This window comes from Anser brachyrhynchus (assembly GCF_964034855.1).
Source record: "Anser brachyrhynchus genome assembly, chromosome: 1".
Classification (NCBI taxonomy): Eukaryota; Metazoa; Chordata; class Aves; order Anseriformes; family Anatidae; genus Anser; species Anser brachyrhynchus.
The window spans coordinates 129929571-129954442 of record NC_137694.1 but is presented as its reverse complement, the minus strand read 5'-3'; the positions used below and the strand labels follow the sequence as shown (position 1 = coordinate 129954442).

General features: G+C 43.5%; 1 protein-coding gene across 6 annotated transcripts in view; it reads right to left on the bottom strand.

Annotated features, from left to right (window-relative positions):
• SCML2 (Scm polycomb group protein like 2) overlaps positions 1-4664 on the bottom strand; it is an 81409-nt gene extending 76745 nt beyond the window's left edge. For 2 of the 6 annotated variants that reach the window (XM_080576447.1, XM_080576450.1), the window contains exon 1: positions 4541-4664. The gene's annotated coding sequence lies outside the window, so the exon portion shown is untranslated. Of the gene's footprint in view, positions 1-3543; positions 4506-4540 lie in introns of those variants that run through there. The other 4 variants (XM_080576446.1, XM_080576449.1, XM_080576448.1 and 1 more) reach the window with 2 other exon arrangements.
• Positions 4665-24872: the final 20208 nt, after the last annotated feature.

The following is a 24872-nucleotide window of genomic DNA, read 5'->3' as shown; positions in this document are numbered from 1 at the left end:
GGCAGATTCCATACAGTACATAAATAACGGCGCGTGCTTCGCTTTATGTATGCACCTCATTAAAACGGTGCTACTCTCTTGCACGTTTTATAAACTTCAGATGCTCCCTGAGCTAATGTACGCTAGAGATGATGAAAGGCTCAGCCTCGGCTTTGCCCTGCCCTAAAAGGGCTATCGTATTGCCTCGAGAAGACAACAAACTGAGATCTCCATCAAAGAAGTTCAACCCTTTCATGAAAGGCCTAGATTTCCTTGCTGTCTTAAGTGGAATTTGACCTGATTTGTGAAGCCGAAGGCCTAGAACCAAATGATTCAAAGGAGGACACCTACCTTTAATGTAATGCCTTGCTTGGTTTTAGATGACATGCTAAATGGGGAGCCGCACAGATAATACATCACCTACAGGGAAAAAATAACACTCCAAAAACACTGCTCATACTTGAGCTGCACACAACGTTATTCTAACAATCCACAAAGAAAAAGCACTTTAAGATTAGTTTGGACATAAGATACCTAGAAAGCATCTTCCCTGTGGGGCAGAGAGGCTATTGCCTACTAAAACAAGTGGAAGAGCACAAAAATTCTGTTAGAGGTTTGAGGATTTCAGAAATACTTCCATCTTAATGGCTCTGCCAGTAATTCAGAAAAGCAGGAAGAGTGCGCGTGGAAAAACACAGCACACATTTAGTGGTGCACCAATCTGGATCCAAAACAATCAAATACTACACATGTAGCGGTCACCTTTGTTAAAGCCAAGAACTATGAACCAGTTCTCAACCTACAGTGCTGAAATGAGACAGACAGCACTCACCAGCACCAACAAAGAACTGTATATTTCTTCACACCATTCATATTTAAGATAACACTGGATTTTTTTTTGTCCTGTTCCAAGGACACACAGAAACTAAAGCTGCAAGTTCCTGTGACAGCAATCCGGCGAGGAGGTAGGAGACAGCATATCCCCTCTGCTGCAAATGACCTGGCTGCTCCGTATCCATTGTGTACAAGAGAAAGCATCAGAGCAAGCCCGTCAAGCAGAGATAAGGAACCTTGTAAAGATAGCTGCTGATTTCTGAACAGCTGTGTTGCAGCTCCTGACTTTCCTCCAGATCTATCTCCTCACTGACCAAGCAGAAAGGCTTGGAAGAGACACAAGTACATCTGAGGGTACTCATCCAACCGTCACTCATGCCCTGGTTAACTCTGCTTGTAAATGTGCTGAAAGTAACAGGGGAGCGTGCCCCCCACCGCCAGCAGCAGCGGGTGCACAGCCCCATTTGCCCGTCCTACAGGACTAGAGATATGCTTAAAGAAGATTGCAGACATGGGACACCAGCTTCAGGCAGCGCAAGGTGGCTCACCAAGCCGGCCTGGCACGACGCTGCTGCTCCACGGCCACTGCCACCCAGGCAGGTCAGGCTGGCCAGCCGCAGCACGCAGCACGCTTGCACAAAAGACGGGACTGGCACAGGAACATATCCTTAAAAGAAGCTATGGCTCCTCCGGGGACTTAACCAAAACTTTTTAGGGTCTTCATCCGCAGCAAATGGATCGCTTTTCCACATAGCGCAGGTGAAGCTGTTTGCACATACACGCTGCCTGTATCTCACCATTATCAGCCATCACGGTAACTTGACCACATATAACTAATAAAAAAATATAAAAATAAACTTGACTGCATATAACTAATGTTAAAGCTGCCTACCATTACATCAAGACATCACCAAATTAGAAAAGACTTGGAACTTGAAAGAAATCTTACAAATTGTATCAGTAAAACACTGCCCTATACCAAAAACACAACACAGCAAAAAAGAAAGCATTCACCAAATCACATTAGAACAAGTATTCTAGGATTTCAACTTACATTGAGCCAAACTATAAGTATTTGCAAAAATACCAGGGCTATGACATGCAACACAAACACCTGTAACATTCAAGCACAAACAATTTTACCTTTAACATTTCTGTTGCTCCACATTTAAAAACAACTCTATTAAGCCCCAACAGCTTCATACAGGGTTTCCAATGTCCTAGAGGAATCGGAGTCCTGAGCCACTGACGTTGCATGTCTTACATTTTAGAGAACACTACCAGCATAGTCCTCGACATTTAAGATTTTAATCTCTGGAAGAAGCAATCAGCACTAAGATTGGGTGCCTAAGGCTACTTCTGTCAAATGGGAGTAAACAGAACTTTAAAGCCCCAGCAGATGCAGAGGTCAAGAAGTTGGTTAACAGCCTCCCTTGTGCGGACCCTTTGAAGCACTGTCCCAGTCCCTACCTGTAATTTGCTTTATATTTACACTCAGAAAACATTACAGCACACTGCATTATTTTCAAAGATTATCTGAAAATATACAAGAAAAACTGCGTATTTTACCCATTCCTGCTTGAGGCAGAGGTAGCCAGACGAATAAGAAGGTCAGCAGCTGTGTCTTGGACAGTTAACGGCAAATGGCATTTCCTGTTGGCGACACTCCTTAATATCAAGCAATAATTACCGAGGACTCCATTCCTCCCCACACACCCACTCCATCACGTATGGACCGCAACAGATAAAGGGAGCAAGCACGGCTCATTCACAGCTCGCAGTCCCATTTCAGTACTAAGAAAACAATGAGACACAATGGCGAGAAAAGGACGCCCAACGTAGGTGGCGACTTCTGCCCTTTGCACATTTGCTTCACCCTTTTCCACGTCCCCTCAAGTCCAGCAGAGTCATAGTTTTACACACTCAACTTTTAGGCAGACATCAGAACAAATGCATTCTCTGTACCATCAATTTCACACTAATGAAAACAAAATTATATTCGGTTGTGTAACACAAGCCCTCCCCAACACCTCTTTTGAACTCAGGCAGCTACCACAGAAAACAACGCCTCTACCTTATCAGAGCGCTGCACTGCACGCAGCAAGGACAGCACCAGCAGCCACTGCCACCGAAAAAGAGAAAGGAGAAAGAAAAGAAGGCGTCTGCACATTCAAAGTAGCAATGTACAAAGTCCGAGGAAACATTTTAGAGGACTGTCACCGCTCCTTCCCTGAACACCTCTACACCACGATCAACACCTACCGTATGACCCAATTTTAAGAACGACCTAATCGGAGCCGGTCACGTTTGTGTATCTACACGGCTTTTAATTGCTGTGCAAGTAGTTAATAACATGAAACCAGAAGCGAGCATTTCTATCTCCAGAATCTGAACAGAATTATGAACAGATTATGAAATACTTACTACCAACTAACCTGAAAGATACTACAAGCATGCTGCTGTGTTATTTGCAACAATTAGAAAACTAGAACAACAACTCTGTCAAAAGAGTCTCAAACAAAATCAGAAAACACTCCTTTAATACTCAAAACTGGACCTTGTTAAAAGTTAACAGCCCTTCTAGTTCTTCTACGTCTAAATTTCAGTTTCACCGTACACTCTTCCTGCTTGCATTACTGTGAAACCTCCCATAAATAAAGTACTGAAGTGTCTTTAACTTGGTTTTTCTTTACATCAGTTCAAGTCGCATCACCCATAAATAGTACTTACATTTTATTATACCCTAAGGGAGAAAACCGGCTCCCCCTGCCCCGACCAGGCGGCCTGGCTGTAGGTGCAGCTCCTGCCGACGCGCTGCCAGAGCCCCCTCGAGTCTCCTGTGCGGTGCCGTGCTCCGAGCAGCACTTGACGGGACAGCCCCAGCGCGTTCGCTCTCCTATTTATTACCTGGTGTTAATATGACAGCTTAAAACACAGCTAACACGGTAAATGCCTTCCTGCTGCTGCTCTTCCCACCCGCACAAGCACTGCGATGGTCTCCGACACCGGGCGACTGTCCCACAGACAGCTTTTCTGTGCCACCTCCAAGGTGCGAGGCGCAGCAGGAGAGCTTTAAAAACCCAGAGATTTTAAGGCTGCTGTTCCTTGAATCATAAATCACAGAATACCCCGAGTTGGAAGGGACCCACAAGGATCATCGAGCCCAACTCCTAAAACAATGCCACAAACTTGCACCGAGGTGCTGTTCGCAAGCCAGGTGAAGAACGCCCCAAAAAATTACCACCAGATGGACGAGGCACTTTTTGAGGTCAGCTCACCAGACCCGGAGGAGCTGCGAGCCAGAGGCGATTTCAGGTTCAGAGCCCAGACGCGGAGGAGCTGCCAGCCACAGGCGAGGCGTGCAGCAGGAGAACCCGCCCGCTGCCAGCGCCTCTCCGTCCCGCCGCCCGGTGACTTCTCCCTGTCTTCTGCAGGCTAACGGAACAGCCAGCAACCAGCCTCGGGGCAAGCCCTGGGGCTCACACCGCGACAACGAGCTCCTCGGGGGCATGCAAAGCCCCCCCGAGCGCCCCGCCGACCCCCCGAGGGTCCCCGAGCGCGGCACCTCGCCGGGCAGCGCGCTGCCCTCGCAGCTGGCGGCGGCGGGGAGCACCAGCACCAGCAGCACCACGAGGCCGCCCCCCGCCGCCACCGCGCCCGAGCCCCCCACGCTCCGCTCCGCGGAGGGCTCGGGGCCGCCTCCCGGGGCCCGGCCGCCGCCACTCACCGGGGCCGCGGGGCCGGGGGAGGGGGGGGGGGGGGGGGCAGCGGCGCCGCCGCCTCCCTCAAGCGGCTCCCGCCGCCGCCGGCCGCCTCACGCCGCCGCCATGTTGCGGGGGCACCGCGCATGCCCGCCAGCGGCACCGGGGGCGAGGGCCGGCCGCCGCCGCCCCCTTTCCGCCCGCAGCCGGGGGCCGGGGCTCCGGTCCCTCGGCCGGGAGGCCTCGGAGCGGGGAGGTCGCCTCCCGGGGGCCGTCCGGGGTGCGGCTGGCAGCCGGCAGGCGCCGCGCCAGCGGCGCTGCCCGCCCGCGCCGGGTGCCTTGCGCCTGACACCCACCGGCGGCACCCCGGGGGGCTGCCGGGGACCCCGTCCTGAAGCAGCGGGCTGCAGGGTGCTCGCTTGCCCGGGTTATTTTTTGGGGGGGTCGTTCCCGTTTGAGCTGCGGGTGTTTCGGTGCAGACCCCTGGAGGTGTGCGGGCAGGGGTATGACAAACGTCTCCTAAGGGCGACGCAAGTTTGGGGCTTGCTTTCCGTGCCCGAGTGTCATCTTCGCTGCTCGGATCACGCGAAAGCCACATCTTAAATCCAAAACCAAACTAGGGTCTGAGAGAGAGATGCCATGAGGTTTCCTAATAATAATAATAAATAAATCCAAATCTATACCAAAGAACCCTCAAACCCTCCTGTATAAAAGCCAAATTCAACCATCCAACACAAGTATCACGCACACATCACACGTTGCTACTGCTAACTCATTTTAACCACTCTCGGAAGCAGCAAATGGTTCAGAAACGAGGAAAACGAGTCCTTGCATTAAATTTTAATGTTTAGCATTTAGACAATGTGACAGAAATGAGAAAAATTATGCTAACACAAATGTCTAAAAATATGCAAAAGAAGGACAAAGGAATACTAAAATATGGTTACAGAAAAATCTTTGTAGCCAAGTGTGGCATGCTCATAGCCAACGTGGATTGATGATGCTAAATTTGAAATGTTTTTTTCCCCCTTCTCTCTTACTAAACTTCTGCAGAAAAACAAAAAATCACCTTCATTCTAGACTTGGATACAGAAATGCGCCACGTGCCCTGGAAAAAGTCCTTGGGAGAGATGTAAGAAACAAAAGCATGTTTTTAAGATATCCTTTAAACCCAAGCTTGTACTTGATACAGCATCAGAAGGATTCAGTGGTGACCACACCAATGGTTTCCAGAGCTCTTGCTGCCATGGCTGTCCACCATGAGCTGGTGCAGTCCTCTGCCTGCTCATCGTGTGCCCCAGAAGCTGAGGAAATCACAAAGTCTAACCAGCATTAATATTGCTTTTTAGACCCCTGATGTTGGGAACTTGGTAATAAACAACAGACATAAGAATAAATGTCTGCAAGATGACAGAGCAGAATAAAATAAAACTTTTAAAGCTCCCTTGTCATCTAGGAGCCAAATTGTGTCCATAACACCTTCACAAGTGTCCCTCACCTACTAGCTACAGCTGATGCAAAACAAAGAATTTCCATACAGGATTAGAAAAGGAATCTTGCCTGCTTCCATTTTCCAGCAGTATGATGAGCTTGTTTCCTGATGACTCACCCATCATCTTGCATTTCCCTTTATAGGTATTAAACTGAATTATTTGGGTCACAAAGACAGAAAAAAATTAAGTCCTCAGTGTTCTTTACAGAGCGAGATAGAATATGTGTATATATATATATATGCATGCATGTGTATTTTATATATACGTACATATACATGTATACATGTACATGTGGCTTCACAGGTTTTTGCAGGGAGAATCCATGATTTTAGAAATAAGCAATGACAGCAAAATAGAAATGTTTCATGGAGGTAGAGCCAAATGAACACCTACAACAGTTCAACAGGATGTTCTGGAAGGTTGATGCACATAAAAAAGTTGTTTAAGAGAGCTGGCAGTTCCTCATAGAAACAACATTAAGAGTGTAAGTAAGAGAACCATCAGTCCACACAGAAAAGATAAAGGCATAGTGCATGACCAGCCTGGCTGTCATGGGCAATTCCAGAAGCTCAGGCAGGAGTGAAGCATGCAGAAAAGAGAAGCTTTGTTGGGTTGGTCTGGAGAGCTACAACAGTAGCCCAGTCATGCAGGGATGAAATCAGAAGAGAAGGCAAAAAAATGAGATGCAATTGATAAGGGGCATCGGGAGTAACACAAAATCATTCCAAGCACATCACCAGGAATTGAAAAGATCAAGCAAACGATTACTCCCGTGTCAAGCAGAACTGGAAAGTTTTTGAAAGATGACAGCAAGAAAGCCAAGCTTCTTAGTATTTTTGCACCTATTATTGATTTTTTTAGAAATATAAGTCATTATTGATTCCTCAGAAGACAGCTGGATTTCAGACTTGACTACCAAGTGAGAAATTACTCAGACAAAATTAGCTGCTTTCCAATCAGCTGTACTGAAAGAACCAACTGATTAAATCTCTGAAACTGTCGCTGAGAATTTATAGTGGAACAGATATTTAGAGGACAGAAAAGGACAAGCGTAGTGTTGAAAGGAAAGGAGGAGATAGAAGTTGTATACCAATCTGTTTAAATTCAGTGTCCAGGAAAGATACTGGAGGAAATAAACAGACTATTTTTAAGCACCTATAAAGCAACAAGTTACAGACAACACAGCTTTGTCAACGACAAAAGACATCAAACATCTGATAACTCTTGCAACAAAGCAAGAGGAATTCTCAGTGGCAGAAAAACATTGGATGTCACATTGGATGTCGCTTTAGTAAGATTTCTGACATGGTTTCTTATGATATTCTTTAAGCAAACAAGGCATACAGTGTAGGTTGGAGATATTTAGGGAGTGGTTACGAGTGTCTCACTGTCAAATTGGAAGGATGTTGATGAACTCAGCAATGGTTTAGAAAACGTGTTTACCTAACCACGGATTATACCAAATCGAGAGACTTTATTGTGCTGCAGGACAGTTGTGGGATTTAGGGGGATTTTCACACAGTGACGAAAGAGTCTGTAAAAAGGACAGTACTATGCAACAGGGATAAGTGCATGGTGCCGGGCTGAGGAATATAGGATCAGCTGCAGATTCTCTGCAGGAAAAAAAAAAAAAAAGCTGCAATTGTGTGCAAAAGAAAAGAAGAAAATCTGTGGTTATGTGACTCACAGTCTGTACACAAGGTGACAGTGTCAGAGTACTACAGTGAGAATGTCAAACCACATGCAAGGATGTGAAAACTGAAGCACAGACTCCGTGTGAAACAGCCGGCTTTACACAGCCCTAGAAAAGCTCAGCAGCAGTGGTCTGTCAGGCTTTGGTAACTGTGTAGACCTGAAGAGAGCAGAAAAGACCAATCTGAATGACCAGTTATGTGCTATATACTAAGGTATGTGCTACAAGAGAGATTAGGAGACAAGGCTTTAAAATAGCAAGGGAAGGAAGAAGGCAGGCTGGGGGGGCTGCACAGCCCCAGACACCCCCGGGTGTCCCCCAGGGTCCCTGCCAGCAGTGAGCTTCACAGCCTGGCAGCTTTCCTGGTGGCCATCAGGGGGATCTGATTCCTCGGGGAAGGGGCTTCATTGCTCCAGCAACCATGTGTGTGCCAAAATAATTTCAAGGGGAATTATAAACTGCCTTCGTGCTTTCAGAGTCCTCCCTCCTTCAAGCTGTCACAGTGTGGTTCTCCCGTGTAACTGAGTATATTACAGGTGTATGAGAAGTTGCATAGTTTTGCTCCCTAAAGAGAGACATAATTTAGACATAAACAGGTCTGACTTCCACTCCTCATTATGTGAATTCAGTAGAAATTGTAGATGTTTTTTTGTGAAGGCAAGGTGGCACTTTGTTCTTTCCTGAGAATGAATTTTACCTTTTTCTGAACAGTCTGAGAAGTCCTTCAAAGGTGACAATGACATATTCTTTTAATAACATCTTTTTTCATTTTTTTCTGTTCTGCTTGCTTGTAGGAAATGCCATCACCTCCTTCACAATTTTTAAACTGTGTAGATTAAGAACAGGAATAATTGCAGATGACAAGTGTAAAGAACACTCACTGCAACTATAATAAGTAAAAAAAATACATTAAAAAAATCAAGCCTTCTAAAGCAGTTTAGATGTTTAGCTTAGGTGTTTAGATATGCATGCCAGAACTGCAACACTGAAAGAAAAGTTGTGTTATTTTCATTTGCATGGCAAACCTGAAAATACCTTTTCTGAGATACAGAAAGCTGTCAGAAATAAGTGAGAACAAGATCTTGGCCATAATGCTTTTTAAAATATTTTACTGTATTCATTAGAAATTAATTTCTAGGGGAGGGGATAAGCAGCAAGGAACAAATTTCAGATAGGATAGACTTAAGCTAGGAGTAACCTTCTGCCATCGAACAAATAGTGATTAAAATTGCTCCGTCAAAGGAAAACAAATTTGCTTTCTTTGGTTTCTTATTACTTCAGGTGCATGCTTCCCACACAGTGACAAGCAAAACAACAACAACAACAACAAACAAACCAAACAACCAAACAAAAAAACACTTACTCCCAAAATACCGGGGACAAAAACCTGTAATAGATTTGTAGTACCAAAAAAGATCAAATTTGAGGTGATGAGGGGCTCTTCTGACATCTGTCAAGTCCTCTGAAGCTTCAAGCTGTCTCTTAGTGAAATAAATAATACGTAGGGCTAGGCAGAAAATTGTTTTTTCTTCCAGAAGAATTTTCCATGTTTCAAGGGCTTTTTCTGTCCTGATTGACACTGAAAAATCAAAATCCCCACTGGGTCCATAAGCTGACCAAGTAAAACTGTTTCAGTAAATGGAAATGGTTTCTTTCAATGGTTCTGAGTGCCCTTATCTGACCCTCTCTTTAATGTTTTTACATAAATTACATTTGAATTGAAGTGTTGTGAATCAGAGTTCCCAAAGTTTTCAGAACTTCTAATTCAGAATGTCCTATTCTGAGAAATAAAATATCCAGCCATTGTTGTTGTTTGTTTGTTTGTTTGGATCTAAGAACAACAGCAAAATCATCCCTTTACTGCAGGCAATTTCAGTGTACAAATGTTGCAGGAAGCTTTCCAATTAGTCCGAAACTCATGAATAAAATGGGAGAAGACATTTTACAGAACAGATGTAAACATGGAGTTTGAAACAAAGCAGTGGCACCAAAAAGCAAAACTTTTATGTCTGAGTCATAACCTGGAGAGATCAGTGGTTTGTATTAGGGAGCCAAATGCAAATGCTGCAATACACATCCTCAGTCACCAGCCCTTACGCATCAATGGATATTTTAGCAATGTGCTTGACCCAAATTCAGATTTATTTTATGATAGTTGAAACCTATGGTTGGTTATCCTCATTCAGCTGAGGTGCTGCACATCAGCACATGGCAGGTGGCATCCCGTGCCCCTGTTTTCTCTTATGGCAGTGGCTTTCTCCACGTGCTGGGGTCAGCATCTCTTCGGTGGCTACTGTGAGCTTCTTTGAGCAGAATATTGTGGGGCATTTGAGAGGCTGAGTTACCACAGAGACCAGCGTTGGGTTTGGCTGCAGGGTGCCTGGTTTGCCATCAGGAGGGCCAGGCCTCTGAAGGCTGCTGTGCGTAGGGCTGTGAGGGGACAACCACTGACTGGTGCTCTGTAGGAACATCCCAGACTCTGGAGGGCATTGAAGCTGGGTTGCTATGTGTTTCAATAAGCACACTGAGTCTCAAACAACTGCTAATGACACCATTGAGACACTCTCAAAGGCTTGTCTGAAAACCGCGCACATTTTAGTACAATGTGTCAGGCCAGGTATGATCCAAGAGTCCACCGCAGGCACAAATACTATGACAAATGCCATTCTCCGCGTGAGCAGCGCCTATTGACGTGTCAAAGCAATGAAACCTGAGATGCTAAAGCGGTTAATCCTGTTTAGTGCCACCGTCAAGTTAGAAATCTGTCAGCATTGTGTTTTACCTCGATGACAGAGGCAGCTTGCTTGCAGCTATCTGCTGGTGAGCTCACAAAGGCAAGTGCCTTCTGCTTGCCTAAAAGACTATTCTTTGTAAATAAGATAGCTTATATCAACCACAGAAAGTGATGCTTCACTTACTCGGTTTCTCAACCATTTATTTATTTACACGCTGAGTTTATTCAGCTTCATTAGGAACAGACACGTACCCGGTGGCAGCGTGCGGCCTGCTCAGCTTCTGCGGCCCAAGCCCGCCAAGTGCCAGGTGCAGCCTTCCTATCAGCAGCCAGAAGTGAGGGTCGTTTTCCCCAAAGCAACTGTTTGCATTAATAATGGACAACCCCGGATCTATAATACATAGAGGTAATGGGCTTTCCTTTCACAGAATTATTCAGGTTGGAGAAGACCTCTAAGATCATCTAGTCCAACCTGTAACCTAGTACTGACAAGTCCACCACTAAACCATGCTGTGAAGTTCTGCATCTACACGTTTCTTGAAGACCTCCTGGGATGGTGACTCAACCACTTCCCTGGACAGCCTAAGAGATTGCAGCAAATGTATCTCTTGCAGCATTTGCATTTGGCTCCCTAATGCAAACCATGGATCTGTAGTATTATGACCTGGCCTAAGAGGAAGAGGTGCTGAAACAGGATAAAGCAAAGGACAAGTTCTCAGGGCTAAATGATACACTCAGAGAGTTTTCAAAGAAATGGTGGAACTGCTAAAATAAGGTACACTCACTCTTAGGCAAAACAAAGAGATCCTTCTCAGGAACGTCTTTGCAAAATCATTCTCCACCTAAGGTATTTTCTCCAAATGTTTCCCAAAAAATAGTCAAATATGCCAGTGGTTCCTAAGGCAAATTCTGCTACACTTTGCAAGTGTCTACGTAGGTAAAAGGATCATGACCAAAAGTGCCTATAAGCAACATCAAAAACAACACTGAAAGTATACAAGCACAATATAAACCAGAGTTATATATCCTGTTTTGTTTAGTTTTATTCTCTCTATCTCAAAACAGTGCAAATGAAATTATTTCAAAGACAGATGATGAAATATATACATTCTCTAGAGACTCTCATACAAGGCAAGACCCTATACATGGGACTGTTTAATATAGAAATGAATGAGGGACGATGCATAAATAACAAAACAAACAAAAAACAACAACAACAAAAATTAACCCCTCACAAGAAAACATAGATAATGTAATTCATATTGGCTTTTATTCTAAGCATAAGATCATACACTGAATTTGAATAGCACGAAATTTGAAGAACTGAAATAGAATAAACCACTTACCACAACATGACATTGCTATCAAAAGTTAAGAGGACATCATAAAGGAATAGACCCGTTGAGGTTAAAATAGGCCTGGCCATCTTATGATGATAATAATAGAGATAATTTTAAATAGTGAGCATCCCTTCAGGTTTTTCTTTTGAAGATGAGAGCTGCTAAAAGGAAGAAAGAAAATTCTTTTTTTTTGCCTGCAACAATTGCTTGTACTTTTTTTGCAATCAGTTGGGTTATCATTGTCAGAGAAAAGTCATGGGACTGCATCAACCTCTGATCTTATAAAGCACAAAAATTCCTTTGTTCCTGAAGATGAAAAACTGTCATGACCAAAAATACCAGCTGAACAAGAGGCAGGGAAGGAGAGTCATATTTCTAATGGAAACACCAGGGATGTAAAGAAAATGAGTCGTATGAGAAGTCAGAGATCAAATATCTGAATTATCTGAACTTAGCATTCTTATTCCTAGCTGTTCTTTTTTGTGAGTTTAAGTTCTTACACGCTTGGTATTAATAGCTTCATCTTTATTCTTCCACTGTCTATGTCTTTAATCTTGTGCTAGGTCTTTCTTCTTGCTCAGTTGCGTGTGAAGTTATTATCAAAATAGCTTCACAAATTAAGCTTTATTGGAAAAATTTTCATGCTTTCAAAGCAAAAGAGGCCATGAACACAGAGACTGAGCCAAACCCTTCTCAGATGAAGCCCGCCGTACTGGCACTGTGTTGTTATTGCCCAGAAGTTCGTGTTCCCATCACAAGCGGAGCATTTCTGTACATGCAGTGAGGATCCTGAGCTCCTCTACTGAGTTTTGTGGTTGGGGAGGAAAACTCTTTACATCAGGATAGTGCTGCTGCCTGGGACAGCAGCAGTGCTATGTATTAGATCTATGTATATACTCTATGACATATATATATATTTTATATGTAAAGCATATCTGGAATTGGCAGAAGTTGGGAGAGATCAGAGCTGGGAATGTCTGGGAGGTAAGGGACTGCCTACTGATAAGCGCTCCCCTCTAGAGATGCAATCTCCAGCTGAGTTTTGGGCCCACTGGACCCATACACATTTCTTTGTGTACGGGAGAGGACTTTTACCTATTATCTGTTTAAAGGACCCCAACCTCTTAAAAGGAATGTGAAGTATGAGCCCCTTAGCAGCAAGCTGGTCAGAAATGTGTCGGTCTCATCAGTCTTGCCAGCCATCTGCTTGAGACTGTCTTAGCTGGAGCTGAGCGTGTCTGAGCACAGCTTGGACATTTTTTGTGCTAGGAATTGTCTAATCCCGCCAAGAGGCAATGTGCTGAAGGGGTTCCCGCTAAATGAAGTGGAAGGTGTGATCCTATACCTGCTATAGGACCTTTCCTACCTCTGTGGAACACATGGAGTTAATTTCTGAAGGTCTTCTTTCTCAGATTAGAGGTGCCAGAAGCTAAGGAAAGAAAAATGATTTACCTTCAAATAGTTCAGCTGACCTTACACATTTATCACTTTACAGGATTTCATTTTTCAATGGAGCCTATTGTTTCAACACCATTACCTCCACTTTTAACAGACAATTACAGGGCATTTATTTATATACCAGAGACACATTGCTTGGATTTTTACATTCTTTTCACCTGAAATAGTTCTGTCACAAAACAGTTGTTTGTCTCAAGCAAATATTTTTTCTTTCAAAGTTGTACTTAGGAGTGCTCAAATGTCTTTTTATTTGCACAAGACAAAGATCTTTTCTACAAACTGTGACAAGTGAAAAACAAGTTGTGCTAACACACTGACAAGACATGGATGACTTAGATAATGCCATACCATTGCACAGACAGACTTTGTCTGAGTATTTTTTTTCTCTCTTAGGCTAAAAACTAGCTTTCTACCAGACTGCTCTTGTGAACAAATACCAAACTACTAACGTACTACTTACATCTACTTTGTCATAATTAAAAATAAATAAATAAATAAATAAATCAGTTATTTTAGATTTCCAAAAGATTTTCCAAAACTCTCCGTTCCTCCTCATCCTCCCTGCCATCAGCCCTGTGGCAAACACCTGAATGTGTATGGTCACCTAAATCATTTGAAGATAAACCCATTTTTCCCCCTCATTTAGAAACTGGCAAGTTTCCATGTATTTCCTTCTCTTCTCCTGGTTTGTGTTCACAATGAACCATTGCAGTTCATGGCACCGCTGCTGTATTCATGCCTTCTGCCACTCTTTTAGGCATGGCCAGTTAGGCATGGTGATGCTCTGAGCAGACATGCCACAGCAGCAGCTGAGTTACTGTACATTCTTAATTCATAATGTCCAGTTGGAAGCTGTCCCTTAAATACGTGTATAAAATTGAAGATGCAATGGCAGCCATAAATGCAATTAGCCCATAGAAATCATGTGGGCTGTGATCAATTTTTCTTATGGACCTGAGCCCACGTTGTGGGATGTTTTATGCTTCCAGATGGAAAGAGCCTACCATAGCTGTGATTTCTCCAGTTGAATTTTGTACTCTGATCCAATGCAGTTACCTAAAGGAGGCATGTTGAAGGGCCAAGAAAGAGCTGTAGCACCCAAGTAGTGCATTTGGGGTCATGGGATGGGAAAAACACTATACCATGCATTGTCCCAATCCAAATGTCACTACTCTATCCAGTCTTGATCACAGGAAATTACTTTTGAAAATAGAAGAAATTCTCCAGGAGCATTTTCATTACCTAAGAAACTGCAAACTTGTTTTATTTTAATATACAAAGTCAGGAACCTTTATTTTCAATGTTTCTTGATGTTAACTCTGCAATAAAACATCCTTTACAAAGAAGTGCACTATAATTTTTATCTGAGCCAAGTTTAATAAACTGATGTCCAAAAGATGCCCAGGGCATTTGGAGAAATGACTTCTGCAAAGAGATAACACAAAGAAGTGACAGTGTTTCTCTTCTTTTTGTTATAATTGAACTCCTGTACATCCCTTTAATGAAATCAAAGACCCTTTTGTGCACGTTTGCAGTGCTTCAGTAGTTTAAGGTAGCAATGAACTAGAAATAATACAGCAGGAGCATGTTAAAAAATCCAGAAAGCTGCAGTAGGTATGCAGGAAATGGGAAGGCATGCACTTAACCTTAAGGCTAGGCTACAGGCTCTTGTGAGATAGCATGTGTTCCAGCAGAAGGAAAAAGCAGCAGACTGAATAGAAGAAAAAGGAGCTGCTGTTTTCATTTCATAGCTTTGCAAAGCCACCACTCTAGCCTTGCACATCTTAAAACAAAACAACAACAAAAAAAAACCCACAACACCAAGGTTAACTGGGATTGTGCTGAAAATCAGCTCCTGAATCTGCTCAAACAAGGTGAATATATTCCAGCAAAGATACATTAACAGGGAGAACAATATGATACAGCCCCAAATAGTTTTCTCTCCCTTGTGAATCAGGGCCATGGTAACATGGCCTCCAGTAACACTGACTTTGAACCACATTGCTCTGAAGAACTTCCATGTAATATCAACCCTGACATGCACAATGTTACAGGTCGTGGTGGCCCCACCTTCAGTCTACCATCAGTCTAAGTATATGCAAAACCATAAAAAGATAGATTTCTACATGTATTATCTTTTTACTCTAACTGCATTTTAATTTTATGTGTCATGGTAGATTTCTATATATATATCAACATTTTTATAATTGCCGAGGCACTGTGTGGTTTCCCTAGATACTCTATCTAGAATGATGTGCTGCACTCATTCTTAGCATTGAGCAATTACTTTATTGTCCCTTAAATCACACAGCTAGCCAGTATATGGAGCTTTATTGAGAAAAAAAAAATAACAAAAACTCTAATTACACATCAGTCATTGATTCATTGATTACATGAGTATTTCTTTGGTGCTATCTGTGGTGCAGATAAGAAAGACTCTACGCATAGCCCTGTGTCTCTCTGAACACAGGAGGAGTCAGATTGGGGGAAACTGGTCTCTTTCACAGTTCCAATCCTGTCTCTCCCATATGCAACCTGATAAATCCTCCCGGTTCTATCATGTGCCAGAGTTTCTTTTGCTGTCCCTTAGTTCTACAGGAGCATTCCAGTCACCATGACCAGAGTCTCAGCAGAAGACCATATCTATGTTTGGCTCTGTGCTTCAGTGGTGGTGCCATTTCTGAAGCTACTGTTAAGTAGCTGGGCTTCTTGCAACTCAGAGCATCATGCCCAGCATATTCAAAGAAGCCTGAAAACCCCAGACAAAGATATACATGTTTAGACTTATTATTGTTGTATATAGTCCAGAATGGAAATCAGTGATGAGTGGTTTTCCTCAGGAGTCTTTGTTGGTGACACGGAGAGTGGGATCGAGTGCACCCTCAGCAAGTTGACCAATGACACCAAGCTGAGCAGTGCAGGTGACACACTGGATTGAAGGGATGCCGTCCACGAGAGACTGTGACAGGCTTGAGAGGTGGGTCTGTGTGAACCTCATGAGGTTCAACAAGGCCAAGGGCAAGGAACTGCACCTGGGTCAGAGCAAACTCAAACATGAATAGAGGCCAGGTGATGAGTGGATTGAGAGCAGCCCTAACAAGAAGGACTTGGGGATGTTGGTGGATAAAAAACTGAGCATGAGCCAGAAATGTGAGCTTGCAGCCCGGAAAGCCAGTTGTATCCTGGGCTGCATCAAAAGCAGCGTGGCCAGCAGGTCAAGGGAGGTGATTCTTCCCCTCTGTTCCACTCTTCTGAGACCCCACCTGGAGCACTGTGTTCAGTTCCAGGGCCCTCAGCACAAGAAGGAGATGGAAGCATTAGAACAAGTCCAGAGGAGGGCTGCAAGGATGATCAGAGGGCTGGAGCACCTCTTGTACAAAGACAGGCTCAGGGAGTTGGGGTTGTTCAGCCTGGAGAAGAGAAGGCGCCGGGGAGATCTTACAGCGGCCTTCCAGTGCCTAAAGGGGGCTACGGGAAAGCTGGGGAGGGACTCTTGGTCAGGGACTGTGGGGTAGGACAAGGGGGAATGGCTTTAAACTAAAAGAGAGGAGATTTAAATTAAATATAAGGAAAAAATTCTTCACTCAGAGTGTGGTGAGGCCCTGGCACAAGTTTCCCAGAGAAGCTGTGGATGCCCCATCCCTGGAGGTGCTCAAGGCCAGGCTGGATGGGGCTTTGGGCAGCCTGGTCTGGTGGGAGGTGTCCCTGCCCATGGCAGGGGAGTTGGAACTAGGGGATCTTTAAGGTAATTTCCAACCCAATCTGTTCTGTGATTCTATGTTTCTATGAATCTTAACAGTGGCTTAAAATCCAACATTATGCAGATTTAACAGGACATTTATTACTACATGGCGACTCACTTCTATGTGTTCAGCACCTCCTACAAACTTTCTTCTCTCCATTCCCGTGTTACAGAATAAAAATATTTAAAATAAAGACATTAAAATATTTAAATAAAATATTTAATATTTTAACATATACTTGATTTGGCTACTTTAGTTCTCACAGGGGACAAAAATCAGAAAATGCTTTAAAAATGAACTTAAACACTTCCATTTCGGACAAACTTTCTTTGAAGGCTTAAACTATTTTTCCACATCATTGCAAAAAAATGTTGGAATACAAGAAGCTAATGTGAAATGAGTGTCCCACTGAAATTGTGGTTACAATTATTAAAAGTAAGACATGAAAGAGAGCCTCAGAAACATCAATCAGTACAAGATATTGAAGTCAAACGGCAAGAAATCTTCATGTTATAATGTCAGGAAAAAATAGCAAGCATAAAATGAAAATTTCTTCATATTGGCTATGCTAAACAGAAAAAAAGAAGAAAAAAAATGCCCTAGAACTGTGATAATAAAAATGACAGTAATAACACCAGGAACTTAGGGTGCTGGAAAGGGATTAACCAAGATATATCATTATCTAGAAACATTCTAACCTCATCAAAACTACCGGGAACAAAGATTGTAATTTGAACAATCGTAGCACAACTCTGGCAGTAATTTTTCCTTTTTATTTTTTTAGGCAAAGAACAAAAACTGTGAGAATCAAACAAGCCATGTTTTAGAGACCAGTTCTGCATAAAGGTCAGAAATATCTATAGCCACTGCCTTTAGGCACAGGTGCAAAAGTCCCAAATGCAAGGCAACATATAGTGCAGAATCCTGTTGAGCAAGTCCTCAAGAAACAGGTTTCATAGATGGCTTTGGCCAAATGTTTTGCAGCTGTACACACTAAGGCAGGCTGAAGCTGGATCTTCCACTAAATGAGGATGCAGTAGAAGTAATGTGAATCAGGCTGTGTTTGCAAGGTTACTTGGTATTCTCAGTGTGCTGTATGCAGTGAATCAGCAAAACAATGGAAACCTAGAAAACCTAGGAGTATGCATATGACACTGGCATGAGGTAACCATGAAAGAAATAAGGTGCAATTTATGCAAACTGCTTAGCTAAAAGCTTTGTCCAACACATGGCTTACCACGAGAAGGGCACAAACAACAGTGACTCTTAAGATTTTTGGCCCAGTATTAAACACGACTGCATATGAAGAAAAATGAAACAAAGGGAGGTTAGCTGTAGAAAAATAGCCTGATTCAACAACACTTCTGTTTTCCTGCAGTCAAGGACAAGATGGCTCAGAAACGTTCATCTACCAGCATCACTCTGGCATTTCTCCCAGAACTTTCAGGGTCCGCTTGGCAGAAAATACGTAGCTGAATATTTTTAGTGTTCTCAAGATCTCTTATCCCGTGCTTCACAGTCATCTTCTCAGAAACTTTGCTTATGCTCAAGGTGTGCAACCATTCACAGCTTCCATATTTCAGCTTCCTCAGTGATAAGAAGGAATCACTGACCACCTCTGGGGCTACTGCTTCACACTGCAGGCTAAGCTCAGGGATAGATAGCCTGAATCATGCATGTGTGGGTGCGAAGCGGAAGGGACACATGTCAACCCAGAGGCAGCAATCTCTATCACCTGGCTTTGAAAAGCAATTCTAGAGAGGATCACGATCAATAGAGAGCACTACCAAGAACACAGAGACCTTCAGCTCTTGAAATACCAGGCCATGATCAGCAGTATCAAAATCAATTGCAACATCCGTCATACCTAAATGAATCTGATCTTAAAGACCCTCTAACATCTTACTGATCTTAGAGCAACACACAGACAGTACTCAGGACCGGCATGATCTCGGATCTGTGGCAATGCCAAAAGTGAGCTTAAAATATACCCCAGCTATAGCAAGTGCCTAAGGAAAGAAGAAGCCATCCACGCCCCAGTTCCTCTCCACTCTCACGTGGAGAGGGAAAGAGAGTTGGTGAGGACCCTGCATTTTTCAGAAAAGTTGGCACAAGGTCATTGCATTTTTCAGAAGAGGTGGCACTCTTCCTTCTGTGAGGGAGGTGTGACAGCAGGCACCAGCCTCAGCTCTACTGCCTTGTTTTATGGGCACAGTGACAAGAGGTAAGGGTTGGAATTACAAGGTATCTATGCTAGGAAACATCCCTAGGAAATATCCCTATGCTAGATATGCTAGGGAATATCCCAAACATCTTCATCAGAGATCGAATAAAACCCAGGAAAAGGAAGAAGTTTGTTGGGACTTTGGACTTCTCATAATAATCAGGTAAAATCAGTGCATGTTCAGCTCCATGCTGTGGTGCCCTCATGTTTGTTTCCTCCTGCACTAATCATAAAGCCAGCTCACGTACCTGCATATTGCACTGCAGTCACCTTGGTATCCAGTCCTAACACTCTTTTGTCAGTGCAGCTCTTTCCATTGACTTCAACAAGTCTTGGCAGAATACCGGCTCAATATCCTCCCATCCTAGAGCTAGAAATATGTGGCTCATAAGATATTAAACATGAAATGTTCTTCCCTTTCGTTCTTTTCCCCTTTGTTTTAAATATTTTAGTTCACTGAAATAGAATGGAAAATTTCAAGCTGGAGCGAGTTCTCAGAATATATCAAGCAGTCAGAGAGTTAAGGGCCAGAATTTAAGTTTTGTGAAGAAAAACTCTAAAAATTCTATTACTTCTAACACAAGCAATAGAAAATGTACTTATGTGAACAGTTACTTTAAAATGCCTCCGCAGTTCTTCGAGTCCAAGCCTTAAATCATGAGTAGGTTTGTTCATAGTGACTGGAATTTGAAATGATCTCAAAAGTAAAGGAAGAGGGCTTACTCTAGTTTCAGTAAGACCTCTAAGAAGAAGGACAAACAGAATGAACAAGGGGACGCTGATAAAAATTTGGAGTACCCAAAACTGTGAAGGTAGCTATAATTGTTTGGAAGATTCAGGCCATGCGTAACATAAATGTGTACAGTTTATGTAGTTAGCCATTACCAGTTAGATATAACTTATTTTGTCCTTGTGCATCTTCTGTCTAACCAAGAGATTGCCTGATCAGGTAATTAACACATCTCCGCGCTTCCCAACTAGGTGCTCTTTCTACTGCTTTGGTGTCCTTTGAGCTGAAGACAAAACACATGTAAGGAAACTCTAACGCCTTTCCTCCGTAACTCTCCCTGATACCCCAGGGATACTGCCGAAGCACAGACTGTGCCACAGGCTCCTCATTTAGAGTTGCAGCCCACCCCTGCAGGGCAGCTCGCTCCCCATCCCACGGGTACTGACACCGTGTGCCAAGCACCAGCCCAAGCCCCAAGCTTTTCGGGCTTGGCCATGAAAGCCGTGGTGGCACAGCAAGGAGGCAGTGCCCAGTGGTGCGGGCCCAGAAATGCGCTTGGAGCAGGAGATAGGCCTGAAAACAACCTCACTTTAGCTCTGCCCATCAGCCCGTACATCACTTTATATTTCCTTGTTCAGTCCTCTCTTCTGTTTGATCTTTCCGCACTATTCATCCTGATTCCGATCCTTTTTGTGATGCTTGTTTGCACAATGTTCTGTTTGCTCTCTGTCACACAAAATCTCTTCCTCTGCTGCTCTCCTCCCCTGAGGATATCTTCATCCTCTTCACATGGAAGGGGGATCCCCGTTCTGGCTCAGAGGCTGTGCATCCTGCACAGCAGGATTGGGCCCAGCACATGTGGAGATCTGCGCTGGGATCCTCCTCCTCAGGAACAGAACTTGGCTGTTGGATCAGGCCTTCTCCCCACACACACCTCAGCCAAGGCTTATAAAATGGCACTTTTGCATCCTCCCGATACGTCTCTGAATGCCAATGCCATCATCTTTTCATTTAGCCTGCTTAGGGAATGAATTAAGATGCTTGACTTTTAAATCCTCTTTCTCAAAACTAGCGATAGCTGTAGCACAGAAAGTCCTCATCTGATTCTTGGGGCATGCGTCAGGCCATCACAGTATGGACACTGCTTGGGGCACATCCAGCTTAGCTCCAGAATGCACCTACAGGAAAGTCAAGTGGCTTCCTTCTCAGAAGATGTTCATATGCTAGATGGAGTCGATTTTAAAGTGAGTTTACTGCTTTTGTGCCCTCCCCCCGATTAAACTATACAGTTGAAAAAAAAATGGTAACAAAAAGAAAACACAAAGTTGTGTCTAATCTGTCAAAAGAGGAAACAGAGCAGAGAGGAACCTAGATGTGATGTTATAAGAAAGTCGGTGGCTTCCATACAGATCGTGCTTAACCACCAATTTCAAAGCTGAAAAACTTTGCATACCTCAACACTAGGTAAATGATAGGACAGTGCAGCTCTTTTTTATACCAGTTTGGGAGTTCTGACCACTAGTAGAAGGGCCACCAAACCGTGTTATTGTTCAACATGCACATGTTGTTTGACGAGTTGTTGGGTCGTTATATAAAAGGTATAGTCCACAAGCCACATGTCAGTCACGGTTAATTCATATGACAGGATTTATTTCCACATTTCACTGTTCAGACTGTTACAGAGGGTTTGCATGTTTTTTTATTTTTTTCTTCACACCTTTCCACCTCCTCACTGCCAATTTAGGAGCTGTTAGTCTCAGTTCACAGTAATTGTGAGAAAATAAAATTCCATCTGTTTCTGTCAGGCAAAGGAAAGATAGGAAAAGAAACGAGAGAATCAACAGAAAATTCCACTTGCTAGACATCCTTTGCTGCTAGCTATTATTTTCCTAAGAGATCCCTTGCTCAGTTATATTGCACAAAGTACCTAGCACTTAGCATATGCACAATATTTTAATTTATATATGTCCTCAAATTCAGCACTTCCAAGAATATAGCACCAAGCACTATTCTTCCACTGTTCATCTAAATCCATAAATATGACTCCCGTGTGGAAGCAGTGCCGTATAGAACTATTTAACTAATTAACGGACCAAAGCCCATTTTTCTCTCATTGGATTTTCAGCTACAGGCATATTTTTAATAGGAATGTGTAGGAACTCATGCCAGAATTGTTGAGCGTAGTAGCAAAATTCAGGCTTCTGTCTTTGCAATCTGTCTTTCCAATAGCTTTGGAATGGCTTAAAGGTGAACAAATAATGAGAAAGGGAGACAGGGAGAGAGGGAAAGAGATGCACAGCTCAGACAGAAGCTGAGATAGATTTAGGCTAAAAAAGCCATTAGGAGTTAAATGATCTGCAGAGAGGAAAGCCTTGAAATTAAATTTCACTAGATATCAAATAGGAGATATAAGAGTGGTATGTTAGGAGAGGCTCCTTCATGAAAATGCAAATAGCAGCAAGCTGTTTTAATTATAGGCTGTAAGTGTTGCATTCTGGGAGGCTAGAAAAAAAATGCAGAAGAGAGCAGAACCATAAAACATTCCCATCAGTATTTTCAGGTCTTTTTCAAATCCATTCTCAGTTTAGCAACATTTTGCAGCCCCATTGCACTTTTTTCTAGCCCACTGCTAGCCTGGGATGTGTATATGCTGACAGGATTTTTCCTGCTTGGAGTTGTCCCTGGAAGGGTGGGGGTCTCACAGCTAGAGAGGCAGGATGACATTTAATTCAGAGGGGGGGGAAGAGCAGTCATGAGCCCCCGTTCCTGTCACGATGCAGGGACCTGTCCCCACTGCTGCTGGTGGCAGGAAAATTAGAGCCCATAATCTGCTCCCCTGGAAGAAGGAGATGAAAGCATCCAGGTGAAGCAGTTGCAGACCACAAACCTTCACCAGCAAACGAGGCAGACCTTCCACTACAAATGGCTGTAGGTAACACAAGCAAGTCATTGGGCAATAAAAACCTGGGTTCAGTTTTACTTCTGGCATAAAACAATGCTTGCTGGCAAGAGAGCATGAAGAGAACACGTTATCAAACAAGCTCTTCATTAATAGAAATACAAAAAGTTCATCTGAATAGCAGAGAGACAATTGCCCTTGTCCTTCTCGTCTCTTCCCACCCGCAGAGGCAGTCAGGTCATGGCCAGCTCTGTCTGAACACCTTGTGCATTTGCAAGCCTCCAGATACCAGCCTCTCCCCTCCTTCAGAGAGGAAAATCCCTTCATTTCCACTTTCAAATGGAGAACAAACTAAAACTAATACACAGTCTTTCAGGAATTGAATATCTGCATGCAAAACAAGTATCAGGCTGCATTAGTTGAGCATTTGTTTAAAGTCTGGAAACATTTTGACGAGGGGTGCTGAGTAACAATCACATAATAACAGCTCTGTGGTGTTGAAAGGGAAAAAGATGAAACCCCTCTGAATTCAAAAACGCATTCAAGCTTCGATGATTGCATTATGGTTGAGGCCAGCACTGCTTTCCTGAAGGTTTTTTTGCTTTCCTTCAGTAGATGTCACTGCAGTACAGGATAATGCTGAGCTGCATGCTAGTTCTAGCACAGTTTGGGGGAAAAGGATAATATTAGCCTCACTAGGGAGTGGTCCACCACAGAGAACTGAAGCATTATGCCTTCACATTTTCAGCAGCACTGAGTATCAGCCCTCACATCCAATTTTTTTCTTATGCCTTTGTTACTTGATTGGGACCAAACACAAGAAACTATTTGCAGTTAAAATCGCATCAGGGAAGCTAATCTGGGACAACCATCATTCTGAACCAGAACCAGCTTGCACGCAGTTCATTCATTTTGCTTCTGTGGACTCAAATAACTACCTTCCTTCTGATGCAGCCTCCCCTCAAGTCCTTAAACCTATGCATACATTATTCTCATTCATTATTCTAATCAAGAACTCTTCTCTCTGTGTTTTTGGCTCAGACGTGAAAGCAAAATGTCTACCAGGTTAGCTTTTCATTTAATGTATTTTGCTTTTAAGATGGCTTGGCTGCTCATATAGTAAAACAAAATATTGTTTTTAAGCAGAGTGCAGGGGGTTTGCTTAAAACAAGAAATCTTCAGATGTTGGCCAACAATGAAAATATTTGAAAGTGAAATGTTTACCGGCTTGAAAATTTCCATGTAAAAGATATTCCTGGAAAAGCCTGTATGTCAGACATGGAAGGGCTGAAGCCTGAAAGTGAAAATAACAGGATGTGTGTGAGAAGAACCCTGGGAAATCGAGGAGGGTTTTACGAGAGGACAACCGTGCCTTCAGCAAGCCCGCATGCTGTGAAAGAGACACGGCTGCTAGCAGAGGCAGCAGAACGCGCTCGGGAGGCCCAAACCCCTCCTCTCGCTCACTCCTAGAAAACAAACCAGAACCACGTCTCTCCCCGTTTCCCCCAGCTGAACAATCAAGCCCCAAAATAGAAAGGGGAAGGCTTACTTTGGAAGCAGGCCGCGTAGCCCCAGGCTCTGGCGCAGTGGTAATGACAGAGATGGGGCTCACCAGGAGCACTCGGGCTGGGATTGGCAGTAGAAGGCCTGCAGCTGTGGGACCCCAGTTGCTGCCTTATCATGAGGAGCAGGAGGTGCAGTCAAGCGACACAGATTCCCTCCCAAAGCTTTGCCCTGCGTGTATCTCACCTGGGGAAGCTTCCTTCCAAAATCTGGGAATATGTTTATGCAGCACTCTCTGCAGATATACATCCAAACCCCAGGTGACACCAGCATGGAGAAGAGGCAACTTTGTCTTGGTCATTTGTGTTTCATTGGAGTTCAAATCCACGTTAAGCATTGGTACGTACTTCAGCCGACCATAACCGCCTGGCATGATGAAACAGAGACATTAGATTTTGTTAAGGAATGACACTGTTAACAGCTATGCCTTCTCTCAGCTAAATCAATCACCTACCACTTTATTAAACATGATTTCTTTCAG